The 21285-nt window shown below is 41.5% G+C and overlaps 2 non-coding genes and 1 pseudogene across 2 annotated transcripts; all 3 read left to right on the top strand.

Annotated features, from left to right (window-relative positions):
• The first annotated feature begins 323 nt into the window (after positions 1-323).
• Positions 324-19589, top strand: LOC142469216 (DDB1- and CUL4-associated factor 7 pseudogene; annotated as a pseudogene).
• TRNAV-CAC (transfer RNA valine (anticodon CAC)) lies at positions 1342-1414 on the top strand. Its single transcript has one exon. It is a non-coding gene; the product is annotated as a tRNA-Val (tRNA).
• On the top strand, positions 2780-2852 carry TRNAV-AAC (transfer RNA valine (anticodon AAC)). The gene has a single exon. It is a non-coding gene; the product is annotated as a tRNA-Val (tRNA).
• Positions 19590-21285: the final 1696 nt, after the last annotated feature.

The raw sequence follows: 21285 nt of genomic DNA, 5'->3' as shown, positions 1-21285 counted from the left end.
ACACGCGAAGCATTGCAGCCTATTATATCCTAATCATTATCATTTAACAGATCAGCCGCCCGTCAGCCAGGCATGAACCCAGGCTGGGAAGGCAAACGCAACGGGGCTTGTCAGAGGTGAGGAGCGGCGCATTCCAGGTATCTGCCAGGTACATACTGGGTATTTGCTCGAATAAAGTGTGTCGGTGCAGTAGCACGTTTCTCGAGTGGGTGGCTCGTTGCAGGGTTCAGGCCACGGGGTGCATGCATTACCTGGACGATTTTCTGTTCATGGGGCCGGCGGGATCAGACCTGTGCGCAAGATGGCTGTTTGAATTTTCAGCCATGGCTTGCGAGTTCGGAGTCCCGCTAGCCGACGAGAAGACAGTTGGCCCAACAACGGTAATCAGTTTTCTCGGGATCGAGATTGACTCTGCACGGATGGAATACAGGCTTCCGCTGGATAAACTAGCGACCCTAAAAGGGCTCCTTCGGGAGTTCGGAGGTTTGAGGAAAACCTCGCAGCGTCACTTCCAAGCGTTGTTGGGCCACCAGGTTTTTGCGGCTCGAATTATGCCGGTTGGCAGGGTTTTTTGGAGGCGCCTCGTGGCAGCAACCGCTGGGATCAGGCGTCCTCACCACTTCATTCGGGTCACCCGTGAGATCCACGAAGACCTACGGGTCTGGTCGGATTTCTTGGGGGCATACAATGGGAGGACCTTATGGCGGGGGCGCCCCTCGAGGAATGCAGAGCTGCAGCTGTTCACGGACGCGGCAGGCTCAGTAGGCTTCGGGGCATACTTCAACGGGGCATGGTGTGCAGAGCGCTGGCCCAAACGCTGGAGGGAGTCCAATCTCATTAGGAACTTAACGTTCCTAGAGCTGTTCCCGTTGCTGGTCGCGGTGCGATTGTGGGGGCAGTCTTTCAAAAACAGGGAGGTCGTTTTCTGGACCGACAACATGGGAGTCGTCGAGGCTGTCAATAGCTTTGGTTCACGTTCCCCACCTTTCGTGAATCTGCTGCGCAGCTTTGTCCTCTCATATTTGCAACTGAACATATCGTTCCGGGCGCGTCATGTGCCGGGGGTCTCCAACAACATTGCCGACTCTTTATCCCATTTACAGATGGGAGAGCAACGGAAATCTTGAATCCAGAAATATTGGTTATGGTTTTAGTATCCTTTCAGACAATTTTTTCTTTACCAAATAGAGTAAGATTCTTGTTTGTTCAAGTTTACTTTTTGAAATATATATTATTAAACAGAAAACATAAGCTCAATTTAAGCATGATTTTGAGCACACACAAATGAATCTTATGTGCTTTCTTGCGGACAGAAAAGCTGTTTCAGGAAATAATTTTAAGAGTTCCATAGTGTAGTGGTTATCACGTCTGCTTCACAAGCAGAAGGTCCTGGGTTAAAAACCCAGTGGAACTATGTAGTTGTCTCGTCTTTTATGCTTAAATGTACTTTTTCAAACAAGATATTGTGACGGCAACGGAAATCTTGAATTCAGAAAAATGGGCTATGGTTTTAGCATTCTTTCATACAATTTTTTCTTTACCAAATAGAGTAAGATTCTTGTTTGTTCAAGTGTACTTTTTGAAATATATATTATTAAACAGAAAACGTAAGCTCAATTTAAGCAAGATTTCGAGCACACACAAATGAATCTGATGTGCTTTCTTGCGGACAGAAAAGCTGTTTCAGGAAACAATTTTAAGAGTTCCATAGTGTAGTGGTTATCACATCTGCTTAACACGCAGAAGGTCCGTTGTTCAAAACACAGTGGAACTATGTTGTTGTCTGGTCTTTTATGCATAAATGTACGTTTTCAAACAAGATATTGTGACGGCAACAGAAATCTTGAATCCAGAAATATTGGTTATGATTTTAGAATCCTTTCATACAATTTTCTCTTTACCAAATAGAGTAAGATTCTTGTTTGTTCAAGTGTACTTTTTGAAATATATTTTATTAAACAGAAAACTTAAGCTCAATTTAAGCATGATTTTGAGAACACACAAATGAATCTGATGCTTTCTTGTGTACAGAAAAGCTGTTTCAGAAAACAATTTTAAGAGTTCCATAGTGTAGTGGTTATCACGTCTGCTTCACAAGCAGAAGGTCCTGGGTAAAAAACCCAGTGGAACTATGTAGTTGTCTCGTATTTTATACATAAATGTACTTTCTCAAACAAGATATTGTGACGGCAACGGAAATCTTGAATTCAGAAATATGGGATATGGTTTTAGCATTCTTTCATACAATTTTTTCTTTACCAAATAGAGTAAGATTCTTGTTTGTTCAAGTGTACTTTTTGAAATATATATTATTAAACAGAAAACTTAAGCTCAATTTAAGCAAGATTTCAAGCACACACAAATGAATCTGATGTGATTTCTTGCGGACAGAAAAGCTGTTTCAGAAAACATTTTTAAGAGTTCTATAGTGTTGTGGTTAGCACATTTGCTTAACACGCAGAAGATCCGTTGTTCAAAACACAGTGGAACTATGTAGTTGTCTGGTCTTTTATGCATAAATGTACGTTATCAAACAAGATATTGTGACGGCAACGGAAATCTTGAATCCAGAAATATTGGTTATGGTTTTTGAATCCTTTCAGACAATTTTTTCTTTACCAAATAGAGTAAGATTCTTGTTTGTTCAAGTGTACTTTTTGAAATATATATTATTAAACAGAAAACGTAATCTCAATTTAAGCAAGATTTCGAGCACACACAAAAGAATCTGATGTGCTTTCTTGCGGACAGAAAAGCTGTTTCAGAAAACATTTTTAAGAGTTCCATAGTGTAGTGGTTATCACGTCTGCTTAACACGCAGAAGGTCCTGGGTTCAAAACCCAGTGGAACTATGTAGTTGTCTTGTTTTTTAAGTATAAATGTACATTTTCAAACAAGATATTGTGACGGCAACGGAAATCTTGAATCCAGAAAAATGGGTTATGTTTTTAGCATCCTTTCATACAAATTTTTCTTTACCAAATAGAGTAAGATTCTTGTTTGTTCAAGTGTACTTTTTGAAATATATATTATTAAACAGAAAACGTAAGCTCAACTTAAGCAAGATTTCGAGCACACACAAATGAATCTGATGTGCTTTCTTGAGGACTGAAAAGCTGTTTCAGGAAACAATTTTAAGAGTTACATAGTGTAGTGGTTATCACGTCTGCTTCACAAGCAGAAGGTCCTGGGTTAAAAACCCAGTGGAACTATGTAGTTGTCTCGTCTTTTATACATAAATGTACTTTTTCAAACTAGATATTGTGACGGCAACGGAAATCTTGAATTCATAAATATGGGATATGGTTTTAGCATTCTTTCATACAATTTTTTCTTTACCAAATAGAGTAAGATTCTTGTTTGTTCAAGTGTACTTTTTGAAATATATATTATTAAACAGAAAACGTAAGCTCAATTTAAGCAAGATTTCAAGCACACACAAATTAATCTGATGTGCTTTCTTGCGGACAGAAAAGCTGTTTCAGAAAACATTTTTAAGAGTTCCATAGTGTAGTGGTTATCACGTCTGCTTAACACGCAGAAGGTCCTGGATTCAAAACCCAGTGGAACTATGTAGTTGTCTGGTCTTTAATGCATAAATGTACGTTTTCGAAAACAAGATATTGTGACGGCAACGGAAATCTTGAATCCAGAAATATTGGTTATGGTTTTAGTATCCTTTCAGACAATTTTTTCTTTACCAAATAGAGTAAGGTTCTTGTTTGTTCAAGTTTACTTTTTGAAATATATATTATTAAACAGAAAACATAAGCTCGATTTAAGCATGATTTTGAGCACACACAAATGAATCTGATGTGCTTTCTTGCGGATAGAAAAGCTGTTTCAGGAAATAATTTTAAGAGTTCCATAGTGTAGTGGTTATCACGTCTGCTTAACACGCAGAAAGTCCTGGGTTCAAAACCCCGTGGAACTATGTAGTTGTCTGGTCTTTTATGCATAAATGTACGTTTTCGAAAACAAGATATTGTAATGGCAACGGAATGTTGAATCCAGAAATATTGGATATGGTTTTAGTATCCTTTCAGACAATTTTTTCTTTACCAAATAGAGTAAGATTCTTGTTTGTTCAAGTGTACTTTTTGAAATATATATTATTAAACAGAAAACGTAAACTCAATTTAAGCAAGATTTCGAGCTCACACAAATGAATCTGATGTGCTTTCTTGCGGACAGAGAAGCTGTTTCAGAAAACATTTTTAAGAGTTCCATAGTGTTGTGGTTAGCACATCGCTTAATACGCAGAAGGTCCTGTGTTTAAAACCCAAAGAAATTATGTAGTTGTCTGGTGTTTTATGCATAAATGTACGTTTTCAATCAAGATATTTTGACGGCAACGGAAATCTTGAATCCAGAAATATTGGTTATGGTTTTTGAATCCTTTCAGACAATTTTTTCTTTACCAAATAGAGTAAGATACTTGTTTGTTCAAGTGTACTTTTTGAAATATATATTATTAAACAGAAAACGTAAGCTCAATTTAAGCAAGATTTCGAGCACACACAAATGAATCTGATGTGCTTTCTCGAGGACTGAAAAGCTGTTTCAGAAAACATTTTTAAGAGTTCCATAGTTTAGTGGTTATCACGTCTGCTTAACACGCAGAAGGTCCTGGGTTCAAAACCCAGTGGAACTATGTAGTTGTCTCGTCTTTTATGCATAAATGTACTTTTTCAAACAAGATATTGTGACGGCAACGGAAATCTTGAATTCAGAAATATGGGCTGTGATTTTAGCATTCTTTCATACAATTTTTTCTTTACCAAATAGAGTAAGATTCTTGTTTGTTCAAGTGTACTTTTTGAAATATATATTATTAAACAGAAAACGTAAGCTCAATTTAAGCAAGATTTCGAGCACACACAAATGAATCTGATGTGCTTTCTTGTGGTCAGAAAAGCTGTTTCAGGAAACAATCATAAGAGTTCCATAGTGTAGTGGTTATCACATCTGCTTAACACGCAGAAGGTCCGTTGTTCAAAACACAGTGGAACTATGCCGTTGTCTTATATTTTATGCATAAATGTACGTTTTCAAACAAGATATTGTGACAGCAACAGAAATCTTGAATCCAGAAATATTGGTTATGGTTTTAGCATCCTTTCATACATTTTTTTCTTTACCAAATAGAGTAAGATTCTTGTTTGTTCAAGTGTACTTTTTGAAATATATATTATTAAACAGAAAACGAAAGCTCAATTCAAGAAAGATTTAAAGCAAACACATATGAATCTGATGTGCTTTCTTGCGGACTGAAAATCTGTTTCAGAAAACATTTTAAAGAGTTCCATAGTGTAATGGTTATCACATCTGCTGAACACGCAGAAGGTCCGTTGTTCAAAACACAGTGGAACTATGTAGTTGTCTGGTCTTTTATGCATAAATGTACGTTTTCAAACAAGATATTGTGACGGCAACGGAAATCTTGAATCCAGAAATATGGGTTATGGTTTTAGCATCCTTTCATACATTTTTTTCTTTACCAAATAGAGTAAGATTCTTGTTTGTTCAAGTGTACTTTTTGAAATATATATTATTAAACAGAAAACGTAAGCTCTATTTAAGCAAGATTTCGAGCACACACAAATGAATCTGATGTGCTTTCTTGCGTACAGAAAAGCTGTTTCAGGAAACAATTTTAAGAGTTCCATAGTGTAGTGGTTATCACGTTTGCTTAACACGAAGAAGGTCCTGGGTTCAAAACCCAATGGAACTATGTAGTTGTCTGGTCTTTTATGCATAAAAGTACCTTTTCAAACAAGATATTGTGACGGCACCGGAAGTCTTGAATCCAGAAATGTTGGTTATGGTTTTAGTATCCTTTCAGACAATTTTTTCTTTACCAAATAGAATAAGATTCTTGTTTGTTCAAGTGTACTTTTTGAAATATATATTATTAAACAGAAAACGTAAGCTCAATTTAAGCAAGATTTCAAGCACAAACAAATTAATCTGATGTGCTTTCTTGCGGACAGAAAAGCTGTTTCAGGAAACAATTTTAAGAGTTCCATAGTGTAGTGGTTATCACATCTGCTTAACACACAGAAGGACCGTTGTTTTAAACACAGTGGAACTATGTAGTTGTCTGGTCTTTTATGCATAAATGTACGTTTTCAAACAAGATATTGTGACGGCAACAGAAATCTTGAATCCAGAAATATTGGTTATGGTTTTAGAATCCTTTCATAAAAAAATTTCTTTACCAAATAGAGTAAGATTCTTGTTTGTTTAAGTGTACTTTTTGAAATATATATTATTAAACAGAAAACGTAAGCGCAATTTAAGCAAGATTTCGAGCACACACAAATGTATCTGATGTGCTTTCTTGCGGACAGAAAAGCTGTTTCAGGAAACAATTTTAAGAGTTCCATAGTGTATTGGTTATCACATCTGCTTAACACGCAGAAGGTCCGTTGTTCAAAACACAGTGGAACTATGTAGTTGTCTGGTCTTTTATGCATAAATGTACGTTTTGCCTGTTTGCGGCCCTCAGGGACTGGAATTGTGCAGGTCCTGTGTGTGTACACATAGTTAAAACATTCTATATAAATACAAGTTAAAAAACACACAACAACATCTCCTTTATTTAAGTACAGCAGGTCAAAACATGTACAATACAGTTCAGCACAACAGTATGGTCTTACCTGTGATTAAAAAAAATCTTTATTCATAAAATACAGTATACAAAACGCAACATCTCCTTTATTAAAGAAACATACAGTATACAGTACAGTGGGATGGTGTGCAAAACAGTCAGTCAGGCCTGCACCACTACAGTCCTCGAGGGCAGCAAACAGGCCCAGTTTTCAGGACAACCTTGAAAACCGTGCCTGTTTGCGGCCCTTAGGGACTGGAATTGTGCAGGTCCTGTGTGTGTACAGCAAGTTAAACAGTAAGTTAAATACAGTACAGCAGGTCAAAACATCTCCTTTATTTAAGTTCAGCAGGTCAAAACATGTACAGTACAGCACAGTTCAACACAACAGTATGGTCTTACAGTTCCCGTGATTAAACCAGAAAGTCCACCACATTGTCCGTCCACGGCCGATTCCTTGCATGGCGCAAAACGCCATTAATGCAGTCTCGAACGCCTTTCATTACAGGATCTGTAATTGGATAAAAGCGCCGCATTTCATCCAGAATGTTCTTTCTTAAATTGGCAGGAAGCGCCTTTTTGACGTGATTTCCTTCGTAGTTCACTCTGAAGGCCCAGTCCCAGTACAACGAGTAGGGAACATGGTGCTTAAAAAGTAACAAGGCATACTTGTGGGGTGCACCAGCACTCATCACCCTATACTTCTCCCTGAGCGCCGGTGGCAGATCGCACAGGGTGATGTCGGGTACCGTATCGATGCGAGCAAATGTAGGTCTTCTGCGAGCGGTGTGCTTGAGGCGACGAGCGATGGTAGGTTGTCTGGGAGGAAGCTTTCCTCCGGTCTGTGTCGCCGTGTTGTCTCCTGGCATGATCTTGACGGGGTTGTCATGTCCTCCTCAACGGCATACATGTACACTACATCTTCTGGTGGAGGGGGTGCGCTTGGTGATGAAAGGGGGTCGATGCTCCCATTCATCACATCCATGTCACCCCCCTTCTCTGGCGTCGGGGAAACAGGGGCATTAACACCGAGCAAATGATGTATACCCGCTATGTCAGCCTCTATCTTCTCCATCCGTCGGTCCATCCGTTGATCCATATGTTGCATCCGTTGATCTATATCTAGCATCTGTCGATCCTTATGTATCATCCGTTGATCCATATGTAGCATCTGTTGCTCCACATTTAGCATGGTCTTCAGAAGCAAATCTATCTTTGCTAGCACAATAGAGTTCCCGGGGAGATCCACACTTATCCCATTCAGCATCCAGTCTAAAGAGCCGCTTCTTGTACATGGTGTGTGGACATCTGGGTGGATGGGTGCAACAGAGGATGAGATGAGGATTCCATGGAGAGAAGCGGCAGCGTCGTCGAAGAAGGGTGGAGGAGGTGACCTGTGGATATCCGGTAGAGGAGAAGCGGCAGCGTCGTCGAAGAGGGATGAAAAAAGTGACCTTTGGATTTCCGGGCGAGAAGTAGAGTCGTCTAAGAGCAAAGGAGAAAGTGATCCGTGGATTTCAGAGGTAGCATCGTTGGATAGAACTGGAGAGGATAGCCTGTGGGTTTCCGGGAGGGCGGCGGCAGAGTCGTCGAAGCGCATTTGAGGAAGTGGTCTGTGGATTCGATGGGTTGGCTGCCATTCGTTTTGCGTCGCGAGTACATCACCGTATATCTTCTTGACATAATAAGGCTGACGTCTATGAAAACCCTTAGCCTTTGGGTCAGCAGAAGGTTTTCTTTATTGGCCTTAGCCTGTCGCTTTTGCCTTGGCATGGAAACGGCAACCGCCTTTTGCTTTTTCTGCTTGACAGGCACGGCAGAGGCGAGTGGGTTCCTGCATCCGTAGAATCTGGGTTGATCCATGGAAGCAGATGGCATACAGTAATGCAGTATCTGGACAAGGGAAAGTTCAGATAAAGATCATCGAGTGGTGGGCTATGCAAAGTGTATAACCTTTTATGCATGGCGGCGAGGTACAGGTGTTGAAAGTTGGCATACTCTAATGTGAGTCATTACAGTATAAATACACCCTCCATTTTGTGGATTCACTGCACATTGAATACACATCGACTAAACATCGAATATACATTCCTGTGTTTGTATTTCTTTCTACTCGCAGCAATGGATATGTATAAACCAAGTATCATCTGCAGATTATAGTATTGGCAGATATACCCTGCTCAAGCGAATGAAGAGGGATTAATACCCCAAACAGTATAGGGGAAGGGTGGTGCTCACAGGGAATAAATGATAGACTAAGTGAGAGGAAAGAAAGAATCCCTATATTGTGGCACTTAGGGAGTGCACCCAAGCTAAAACTTAATATTTATTGATTAATCTTAAAATGATAACTGTTTGGAATAACCATAGATGCAGGACAAATTGTTATTAAAATAAATAAAAAACCGGAGAGGTGGGGTAGTACATAGGGGAATTATATATAAACCCTATTGTCAGTCTGTTAGCCCTTGAATGGTTTGTAAGTGTTAGAGAAGTATCACACAGGTAAGTAAGGTGAGGATAATGTTATATCACTGATCCCTTGTGGGAGCAACCATAAGCTTACAAAGGAGAGAATGAATATAGCTATACAGATAGACACATATGTTTAGGGAAGCTATAGAAATAGCCCCAAGTCTATCGTCAACAGTTTTATTTTGCTGCATACTGTATTAATAGAACAATATATTGTATCCTCTTGATCTACTGTCTCTAATTTTTTTACTTACCGGAATGTTTTTCTTTACATTGTAGGGAGACAACTCTTCTGGTGGACAAAATAAGTGAGAAGAATGATGAGAGGAGTGCATTAAGGGTCAAATACACTCTGCAGGAAAAACACAATCTCATTGTATCCGAGACCAGCATAAAGAAGATGAGACGCAGCATTGGACGGAAATATGGACGTGTGAGGTTAGTACTGGACAGTACAGAAGGTAAAAGTGTTGTTTAGGAAACTGTACTGTACCGCTAAAATTATTTATTCCTTGTCATTACAGAGCGTACCCCATGATAAGGGACGTAAACAAAATCAAAAGAGTGGTCCAGGCCCAGGCATGGATCGACAGTGGGGAAACTTTCCAGGATTGCATCTTCACTGACGAGTCTACTGTGTCGCTGGAGAGATTTGCAAGCTTTGCATTCCACAAAAAAGGCCGCATATCTTTGAAGCCACGGCCAAAACACCCCGTGAAGCTGCATGTGTGGGGTGCCATCTCTAGGCGTGCACCAGGATGCGTTGTCATCTTTGAAGGTAAAATATATGAAATATCATGTAGCCTTATGCACTGTACTTTACTAGTGTAGCCTTACTGTATGCACTGTACTGTGGAGAGAGGGGGTTGGGTGACTCATGAGCAGTAAGCAGCAAGCTCCCATCTCTAAAAAGATTAGAGTACACGCAGGCGCAGTGAGGCGATTGACGCTCGGCTAGGGACGGATTAAAAACACAATGGCAAGATTCAGAAAATTAACGACTCTGTGGAGAGGGGGGGTTGGGTGACTCATGCGCAGTAAGCAGCTAGCTCCCATCTCAAAGACAATTACACGCAGGCGCAGTGAGGCTTTGAAAATCGGCTATGGACGGATTAAGAACACAATGGCAAGATTCAGAAAATTAACGACTCTGTGGAGAGGGGGGGTTGGGTGACTCATGCGCAGTAAGCAGCTAGCTCCAATCTCAAAGACAATTACACGCAGGCGCAGTGAGGCTTTGTAGGTCGGCTATGGACGGATTAAGAGCACAATGGCAAGATTCAGAAAATTAACGACTCCGTGGAATTTCAAATCCTTGAGCTAGCGTTCATGGGGGAGGGGGCTGCAGGGTACAGCTGCATGAAGTTCAAAGATAAAGACATACTTGGATTTCAAAAGGCAGTTCATCATAATAATACACCCCTAAATACAGTACGTAAAAAGCACATAAATCATCCACGTGCAGGGTCGCAGTCAAAAGCTACAGCACAGATTGAATATCGTAATACAGTAAGATGGGTTTTGCAGTCTCTTGTGAAGAAAAAAAAAATTACAATGAAAATTTGAAAAAAAAATTTGGTCACTCACTCAGGCAAGCAAGCAGTGGTGGGCGAAGTTACAGGCGCATGCACAGTAAATTCCTGCTGTCAAGCAGGAATGTGATTGAAACCAGACACACGTTCAAAGGAATGGTGTGGGAGAGATGTACTGCATTGCACAGAAGATAAGAAGTTGAAATACCCTGCAGTGCAGTTAATTATCCTGAGCGAGGGGAGAGCGCTGTATATGCCGAAATGTGACACTGTTACAGTACTGTACACGCCTATGCGTTTCAACAATTTTCAAATGTGACATACCGTACAGCAGCACAGAACTGCAAATGCATGTATACTTTAAATATGCAAATTTACAATTACTGCGCGCGCACACACAGACTGTGTACTGACGTAGGTTGAACCGCGAAGGTATTAGACTTCCAAGACAACAGCTCTCAAACGCCCCCCTGAGTTTTTACACGGCATTGCAGTATTGCAGACAGCGAGAATAAAATGCTAATATCACAAGCTCGAAAATAACGCAGTTCACTCCGGGCGAAAACGACAAAAAAACGTACCTAACCGGGATAATCTGAGAACCGCGGATCTAGCCGTCTTAGACTCAGATCGGCCGCCACTGTATATTACAACAGTATACACTACCGACACACTTTATTGAAGTGTGGTCGGTACCGCAAGCCGGGAAATCTCCCGGCTTGCTAGTGGCCGCCCCTCGGCGTGCCGCGCGTCATAGACGCGCGGTCACGCGTCATCGGGAGCGTGCGCCCCCTGCACGCGTGTCCAGGGGCTCCCCGAGGGAGCCCTGGTGTCCCGCGATCGCGGGACAGCGGCAGGGGGTTCCGGGGGACCCGGCGGACCCGGCAGCGGTAGGGAGAGCGCCCCGATCGGAGGGCGCTCTTCCGCTGCTTCGGCGCGCGCCCGTCACACTCGGGTGCGCGCCAGGCTACTGCTGCGGCACAGAACGGGCAAATGCTCGAATAAACTGTGCCGCAGCAGTACATATTTTGTATATTTATATTACAACAGTATATATATTTTGTATATTTATATTTATATTACAACAGTATATATATTTTGTATATTTATATTTATATTACAACAGTATATATATTTTGTATATTTATATTTATAAAACAACAGTTTTATATTGCTGCATATTAATAGAACAATATATTGTATCCTCTTGATCTACTGTCTCTAATATTTTTACTTACCGGAATGTTTTTCTTTACATTGTAGGGAGACAACTCTTCTGGTGGACAAAATAAGTGAGGAGAATGATGTGAAGAGTGCATTAAGGGTCAAATACACTCTGCAGGAAAATCACAATCTCACTGTATACGAGACCAGCATAAAGAAGATGAGACGCAGCATTGGATGGAAATATGGACGTGTGAGATTAGTACTGGACAGTACAGGAGGTAAAAGTGTTGTTTAGGAAACTGTACTGTACCGCTAAAATTATTTATTCCTTGTCATTACAGAGCGTACCCCATGATAAGGGACGTAAACAAAATCAAAAGAGTGGTCCAGGCCCAGGCATGGATCGACAGTGGGGAAACTTTCCAGGATTGCATCTTCACTGACGAGTCTACTGTGTCGCTGGAGAGATTTGCAAGCTTTGCATTCCACAAAAAAGGCCGCATATCTTTGAAGCCACGGCCAAAACACCCCGTGAAGCTGCATGTGTGGGGTGCCATCTCTAGGCGTGCACCAGGATGCGTTGTCATCTTTGAAGGTAAAATATATGAAATATCATGTAGCCTTATGCACTGTACTTTACTAGTGTAGCCTTACTGTATGCACTGTACTGTACTATTGTGCAGTTTTTTGAGCACTTTTCTTTTCTTGCTATAAGAATCATGAATAAAGCTTTCTTCCAAGACAACATTGTCCCTGAGATAGTGCAATACATCACACGCGAGTTCCCGAATGGTCACTGCTTCTACCAGGACAACGATCCGAAGCACACCGCGTCAACAGCGCATATCCTTGAGCGCGGTATCAACTGGGTGAAGACGGGGGGTTGGGTGAGTCATGTGCAGTAATCAGCTAGCTCCCATCTCAAAGAGGATTACACGCAGGCGCAGTGAGGCTTTGTAGCTCGGCTTTGGATGGATTAAGAACACAATGGCAAGATTCAGAAAATTAACGACTCTGTGGAATTTCAAATCCTTGAGCTAGCGTTCGTGGGGGAGGGGGCACATGGTACAGCTGCATGAAGTTCAAAGCTAAAGACATACTTTAATTTCAAAAGCAGTTCATTACAATAATACACCACTAAATACAGTACGTAAAAAGCACATAAATCAACCATGTGCATGGTCGCAGTCAAAAGCTACAGCACAGATTGAATATCGTAATACAGTAAGATGGTTTTTGCAGGCTTGTAGAGAAAATAAAAATAAAATTACAATAAAAAAAATGTTTTAATTTTTTTTTGGTCACTCACTCAGGCAAGCAAGCAGTGGTGGGCGAAGTTACAGGCGCATGCACAGTAAATTCCTGTTGTCAAGCAGGAATGTGATTGAAACCAGACACACGTTCAAAGGAATGGTGTTGGAGAGATGTACTGCATTGCACAGAAGATAAGAAGTTGAAATACCCTGCAGTGCAGTTAATTATCCTGAGCGAGGGGAGAGCGCTGTATATGCCGAAATGTGACACTGTTACAGTACTGTACATGCCTATGCATTTCAATAATTTTCAAATTAGACATACTGTACAGTACAGCACTGCAAATGCATGTATACTTTGAATATGCAAATTTACAATTACTGCGAGCGCGAAAATAACGCAGTTAACTCCGGGCGAAAACGACAAAAAAACGCACCTAACCGGGATAATCTGAGAGCCGTGGATCTAGCCGACTTAGGGCTCTATGCAGTAAGCGCCGAAAAAGTGCAATCGCCAAGGGTACCTTATCGGCATGATTCTGGCGATTTTCCCTCTCCGTATGCAATAAGTGCCGAATCCCTTCCGAATCAAGCAAAAAACATTTGCTCCCACTCTGCCGATGATTTGCCGATCACACACAGGTGTATCGGCGTGCATGGCGAGGTGGTGTTAGGTTCGCCAATGAAACTTCTTGCTGAATCTGCCGAAGCAAGCATGTTTTTGATTGAGCGGCCCATTTAAAGGCAGCGTGTATTTTTATTCATTCTCTGTGTTGTTGGGAGTGAGAGAGAGAGAGAGAGAGAGAGAGAGAGAGAGAGAGAGAGAGAGAGAGAGAGAGAGAGAGAGAGAGACACAGAGCTGGGCGATTTGCATATTTCATATTGACTGAGACAGTTGTGGTGTATTGTGAGAGGTTTGTCCTGTGTTGTTTTGTTTACATCTTTGTCTTGTTTTCAATTTGTAAGTGTTCAGTGCGATTGGCTTTAAATTTCTTTTCTGTTCTTTGTGAGTGCTAGGGGTATGGCCGCAAGGCGTGGGAAGAGTGATTCTGCTGTGAGTGGTACTGGTAGTCGTGCGAATACGCGTCTGAGTGAACGTAGGATTCAGGGAAGTGCTATTGCTGCGAGTGCGAATGGTGTTGCTGGGAGTGCGAGTGGTGTTGCTGTGAGTGTGACTGGTGTTGCTGGGAGTGCGAGTGGTGTTGCTGGGAGTGCGAGTGCGAATGGTGGCTCTGTTGCTGGTGCTGCTGGGGTGTCTGGTGGTGGGGTGGTTGCTGCTGGCCCGCTTTTGGAGTCTCTTCCATTGGAAGAAGGAGAGTCCAGTCAGCAGCAGCCAAGCTCTGGACCTGCACATATTCGGAAGAAACGTGTGTAACGGCCACGTAATCCTCGGTTCAATGAACAGGAAAACACAGTTCTTGTCACAGGGATTCTGGAGCACTATGACTGTCTGTATGGCCATTTACTAGGTAAGTCTATCTTTGCATTCATTCTTCAAAGACATGTTATCCTAGGTCATGTGAGATGTCTTAATATCAAAAGATTATTATCTAATATCTATCAATAAAAGTAAATTGTTACACACATATTCCTTCATGCTTTAGAACGACCATAACAATCGGTCTCAAAATGTTGCCAAAGTTCATACAATATTCATGCAAGCTTCCTTACATTTCTATGTTTACACGTAAATGCTCATGTGGTACACATATTACACCTAAACCAGCATGTTTGTTATCTCTTTGAACAGGTAGCAGTTTAGGAAACTGATCGTTTTTATAATAATAATTTACGTCATATATTTTGTATGTATTTCAAGGGCGGACAAGTTCAGCATCAAAAAAAGAAATGTGGGATCAAATAACCTTGGCTGTGTCTGTGTGGGAATCATGTCAGGGACCGGGCGAATTGTCAGAAGAGATTCGATGATATCAGGGCAAACTTAAAGAAAAAAATACAAGCACAACGGATGCATGCTTCTGGCACTGGAGGTGGGCCGCCAGCACAAGCTCTAATCTTAACATCATTGGAGGAGCAGATGCGGGAAAATTTTCTTCCTGTCGTCATGGAGGGTTTGCCCGGGGACAGAGATATCGGAATTTATTCTGCTCCATTTCCACCAGGTGACAAATTTGACTGTACTAGGCGTGTCGTAGGTTACAGTTCTTATCTATATTTCCGCTGCTACGTATACTTTCTTCCCAATATAAGCATACCTACATATATATCTGTATATATGTCTCTCTCTCTATATCTATATATCTATCTATCTATCTATATAGATTTATATCTAGTTGTCCTACAAAAAGTAACAATTAATATATATGGTGGCAAAAGGTGGCACTGAGTGCTCATTTGCATGTCATTTCCCAGAATCCCTTGCTGCAGTGGAAGTGCTGTATGCTGGGTGATGATGGGGAAAGACAGGGTTGCAGACCTGTCTAAGACATGCAAATGAGCATACAGTAATATTTACAGTTGCTATATATATATATACATAAATTAGTGATAATCTATGTTACACCTATAAACAGGCCATTACTGCCTCATCAAGTCTTGCATGGAAGATAGTGCATTCAAAGGCGAACATTTATAATTTGCACAAACACATTTCGTTATGTTTAATTAAAGCTCTTTTTTGCTTCATGTAGTATACTAAGAGCATAAATAGGAACATGTACCATATGGTATTTAATTGTGTTCATATGTAGCTCACTTCAGATTTGACTTTCGCTCATGTACCAGTGTGTGAAACCAGCTGCAATTAATATGTCATCACAGCATAGAGGAGAACACAGGGGGTGGGGTTGGGCACCGAGCCAGATCACAGGGTCATGTTACGGTCAAGTCTTTTGGGACGCCTTACAGGTGGTAGAGACAAATAAAAGGTCAGGGTGCTGTCACGTCTTGGGGGAGGGACTACAGTTGTTAGAAGCTGACAAGGTGAACAGAAGTTCATCACATTCATTTGAAATGGTAATTCTATGAAGACTTTCACCCACCAGCTCACTATATATGAAAACGTACGTTACTCATTCGTTAACTCATATCTTCTTGTAACCTTATAGAAACGCCACATTATCACAACAGTAGCATCTGTGAGCGACACACTGCATGTGTTGATGAGTGTCAGCCACATTGAGCGCTACACCTGCTTCTCTTAAATGTTCCCACAGATCACTAAAAACATTCATTCACATTTCCACAATTAGGTACTGAATTATAAGCAGAGTCAACTTTGCTGTCATGGTAGTGATGTACATTATTATTGTTAGATTCCTACACAACATATGCAGTGTATGTACAACAGAACACTTAATTTTGCAACGCATTCCTGCATGAACATTGTATGTTGTATGGTGTGTGGTTTTTACAATAAATGTGCCAATTAGGTTCACATGTACATTGATGTTAAGATGGATAATGTACAGCTTGCCAGAAACATCTTTTCATTTCATTATGTGATGCTGATATTTAGCCATAAATACTCCAACTACACAAACTGTATGTTAATTATGTACACATGTCAATAAAATTCTTATGTTATTCTTCTATATAGTTGCTCCTGAAGCTCATGTGTCACCTGACACTGAACAAGTCTCATCACCTGGCTCATCAAGCTCATCATCAAGCCTGGAAGGGGAGTGTATGAGGTGCAGGACATCTAATGTGTACATTTCTAGATGTTATTTTGCCATGCGAAATAAATGCCTTTCACATGGAATTAACTTCAAATCAGTTATTGTAAACAAAATGTAGTTTTTAATGTCAACATGTATTGTGTGTGATGTAAACTATCAGCTACGAGTTGTGAGGTTACAACAACCTTTCATTCATTCTTCTTTCACACTGAGTCGAAACATAATTGTTACTTCAAACAAACTTTTAATTTGCCACAACTGAAAACTTATGGAAACATGTTATGTGTTACACTGTGAGAACAACTCTCATTATATTGATAAACAACAGAAAGTTCCATGGCAGTTCATAATGTCTTCATTTATTTGTAGAAGCAGATGTTGCCACTGAAGGACAAATTCACTCAAGTGACCATGAAGATGTTCCCACTCGTCGATTAACCCAGCATTCAAGTCCTCCTGCTCGTGACACCTACTCAGCTATTGCAGCTTCTGAAGAAAGAATCTTGCTTGAAGAAAATCGTCGCCATTCAGAAATGATGTCAGTGCTTGAAAGGATGATATCACAGCAGGAAAGGATGATATCACAGCAGGAAAGGACAATATCACAAATGTCACAACTAGAAAGAGTCATCATCCAAGTTCCTAAAGAAATACAAAATGTAAACAGGACATTACAAGCAATAGTTGTGAATCTAAGCCAACCTAATCAGTTGAGAATTACTGCAAGAGAACAACAATTCCACTTTACCCCATCTGAGTATGGATCTTTACATGCTGCTAGTTTTTCTCCTGAGTCATCAGTTCTTCATTCCCCAGTTTTGGATGATACCGGTACAGTAGGTGCAAGTTCTGTGCAGGTCCCTGTCAACATCCAAACGCTTACATCAGTTCAAAATCTGGAACGGACACCTACAAATGACACACGAAAAAGAAAGTTAGGCCAACAATTACTACTAACCAGCTTTTGGAACAAGATTAAAACACCAAAAAAGAAAACTGCTCCACCATCAGTCGTGCAATATTTACCAACTGGTTCACAACTGGCACAGCCCACACCCAGTGCCCCTGAAGTGCCACAGCCCACACCCAGTGCCACAGAACTGCCACAGCCCACTCCCAGTGCCACAGAACTGCCACAGCCCACACCCAGTGTCACAGAACTGCCACAGGCCAGTACAAGTCATACAGTTAAGGCCAAAGTACTTGGCAAAGGGAAAAGGCAAAGACAACAGCCAACAAGCAGGCCTGTGACTCGCTCTCAAAAGGATAAACAGAAATAAAGAATCACATTCACTAAATGTGTTCTTGTCCTGGTGGTGTTTACTGCAGAATATTTCATGCATACTGTATGTATGATCATGTACAGATGCTTGATAACATTCAAGTATGTCCTTGTACACATGAAGGTTTAGAAATATTCACTGTCTGAATTAAGGCATATTTTAAAACATATGATTATGTATTAATCATCAGTTGAATAATGGTACAACATTACACAGTTGCCATGTTTATAGAAGCTGATATTCACTTAGCTCTTGTTTAACATTAGATGTATGTGGGTTTGTTTGGTAATGTAGATAGTCATTGCATGCTAATATTATTGACATACAACTTTAAGTAACTATCCATATAACAGCATACATCTTGATGTTGTGTTTTTTGGTGTCTTAACTCTGTAACACATTACTTACTTTCATCTTCTTTTATACTTCATAATGTTGCCATGTGATCATGTATGAGTTTTGGTTAGAATAACAGATCTGTTAGTGTGTATTAATATATCTGTAGTCTCTATGGATATAGGTACACACACACACACACACACAGTGTGTGTGAGTTTAATATATACAGGTAAACCCCATTATAGCGCGACCCGTTATAACGCGAAATCGGTTATAACGCGGTTTTCACGTGGCTCCCGTTTAAAAAAAAAAATTAAAGAAAAAAAATGTAAAAAAATTTTTGCACACTGCACACACTACACTCTCTCACTGCACACACTCTCACTGCACACTGTGCAGCCGGAGTTTATTTGCAGAAACACTTTCGACCACCCGTATCCCACCACCAAGCTCATGTGGATCCCTGACACCAAGGGGGTGTGTCCCGACCTGCTAGCCACCAGCGGGTACTACCTGCGCGTCTGGAGGGTGGGGGAGACAGAGACGCACCTGGAGTGTTTACTGAACAACAACAAAAACTCCGACTTCTGCGCCCCCCTGACCTCCTTCGATTGGAACGAAGTGGACCCCAACCTGCTGGGCACATCCAGCATTGACACGACCTGCACTATCTGGGGCCTGGAGACCGGGCAGGTGCTGGGCAGAGTTTACCTGCTGTCCGGCCACGTGAAGACACAGCTGATCGCCCACGACAAAGAGGTGTACAACATCACGTTCAGCCGCGCGGGCGTGGGCCGGGACATGTTCGCCTCGGTGGGGGCCGACGGTTCGGTGCGGATGTTTGACCTGCGGCACCTGGAGCACAGCACCATCATCTATGAGGATCTGCAGCATCACCTGCTGCTCCGGCTCTGTTGGAACAAGCAGGACCCCAACTACCTGGCCACCATGGCCATGGACGGGATGGAGGTTGTCATCCTGGATGTTCGCATACCGTGCACCCCCGTGGCGAGGCTCAACAACCACTGCGCCTGCGTCAACGGCATCGCCTGGGCCCCGCACTCCTCATGCCACATCTGTACCACAGCTGACTATCACCAGGCCCTGATATGGGACATACAGCAGATGCCGCGGGCCATCGAGGACCCGATCCTGGCGTACACCATGGAGGGCGAGATCAACAACGTGCAGTGGGCCTCCACCCAGCCCGACTGGATCGCCATCTGCTATAACAACTGCCTGGAGATCCTCCGAGTCTGACCCTAATTTATTCCGACCGCCCTCTCCCCCCCTTCTGAAAAGTCTCACCCTCCCCCCCACCCTCACCGCTCCTGTCTCTGGGATCTCCCATCAGACTGGGATTTTTATACGCCTTTTCCATATCCTGTTTCTCTCTTCTCTCCCCCCCCCCCCCACCAGCCTCCGTACAAAGACCCTCTAAATAAACTTTGTAGGGTTTTGGACAGAGCTTGCTAAGCAATGCGATAACAGATACCCCCCCATCTGACACACTCCTTTCCCCCCTGTGTGACAGATGGCACCCTCCCCCCTGTGACATAGATGGACCCCCCGTGGACGCGCTGCACACCCCGGCCGGTAGTTGTGGGGGCCTGGGGGGGGGAGGAAATGGATGCCGGTGGTGGGAGGTAAGGAGCAGGTTGCGACTCGACTCGCCGTTGCTAGGTGTAGGGCTTCCGGCCACCTCTTCCTTCCTTCCCTCCTCACTCCCTCCCTCCCAATCAGGCAAGCGGCGGGCATTTTTTTTTAAAATTAGCGCAACCCCGATTCTAGCGCGGTCGGATCGGGTGGCCCCCGAGGACCGCGCTATAACGGGGTTTACCTGTATATATACCTGTATGTAGTAAACACTTTACTACAGCCTTTATGTAATCTTCTATTTTGAGGGACTTTTGATGGATCTGATGCAGCATTTTGGACTTTATTTTTTGTTCCTGTTATAAGCAGACTTTGGAAACACATCCTGTACAATCAATATGGACACAAACTCTACACAATCTAGCTGCAGCTGAGTATTACCCTCCTCTTACTGTTTGGGCATTACCTGTCCTTGCAGTGCAGTGCACTTTGTGGTGTTTTCAATATGTATGACTCTGTTTGCTAATATGTCTTTATTAGTCATATTTTTCTTTATTTGCTGCATCAGTTCTCATTGATTTCATTTTGGGGAAATGCTGTTCAGGGTATAACTATTATTATTGTTATATTATTTTTCCCTGGTTGCTTTATTTCTTTTTTCCCCCTCTGTTTTTGGTATACATACTTATTTTTCCTGGCTATATACTGGGTCATTGACTATATACTTTTTCCAACGCAATGATTTATTATTCTTTCATGCATATGTCAGTGGGAATATATTTTGTATTGCCTATTATGTTAGACTAAACTACTTTGTTGTCATTATTTAAACTTTATTTAGACACATTTTAGTTTTTCTTTTTTCTCTTTGTAATACTGAAAGTGTTTGATTAGTAGTCCTCTCTTTATATTTTTGATACATATATATTTTCATAGGCTGTCTTTAGTATTTTTATGTTTTTAAGTTAGTGTGTCTTGTTGTTTAATTAATAAAATCTTGTTCATTTTTTCTGAATTGGCGGAGCATCTGTTTCTTTTTAACCATCTTTATCTTATAGATTAGTTTAGGTGTAATTTAGAGTGCTACTAAGGGGATTGTCTATGTTCTTTTCATCTGTGTGTCTTATATAGTTTTCACTATCACCTAGCACCATCAGGTCCTATTTAATTTATATACTGACTTTAATTGGGGTATATATTTTATTTTACCCTTATAGTTAGTTTTATTAAAGGGCTTGAGTTAACCTTATATATTATGTGTTGAGCAACTTCTCCTTTTGTGTGTTCTATATATATATATATATATATATATACATGTAGAGGTATCAGTACCGTGTTAGCCGAGCTTCAACAATCAAAAAATAAATAGATGATACCGTTCTGTGG

The sequence above is a fragment of the Ascaphus truei genome, chromosome 18 (genome assembly GCF_040206685.1).
Source record: "Ascaphus truei isolate aAscTru1 chromosome 18, aAscTru1.hap1, whole genome shotgun sequence".
Lineage (NCBI taxonomy): Eukaryota > Metazoa > Chordata > Amphibia > Anura > Ascaphidae > Ascaphus > Ascaphus truei.
The sequence above is the reverse complement of the archived record's forward strand: the minus strand, read 5'-3'. Positions and strand labels throughout refer to the sequence as shown.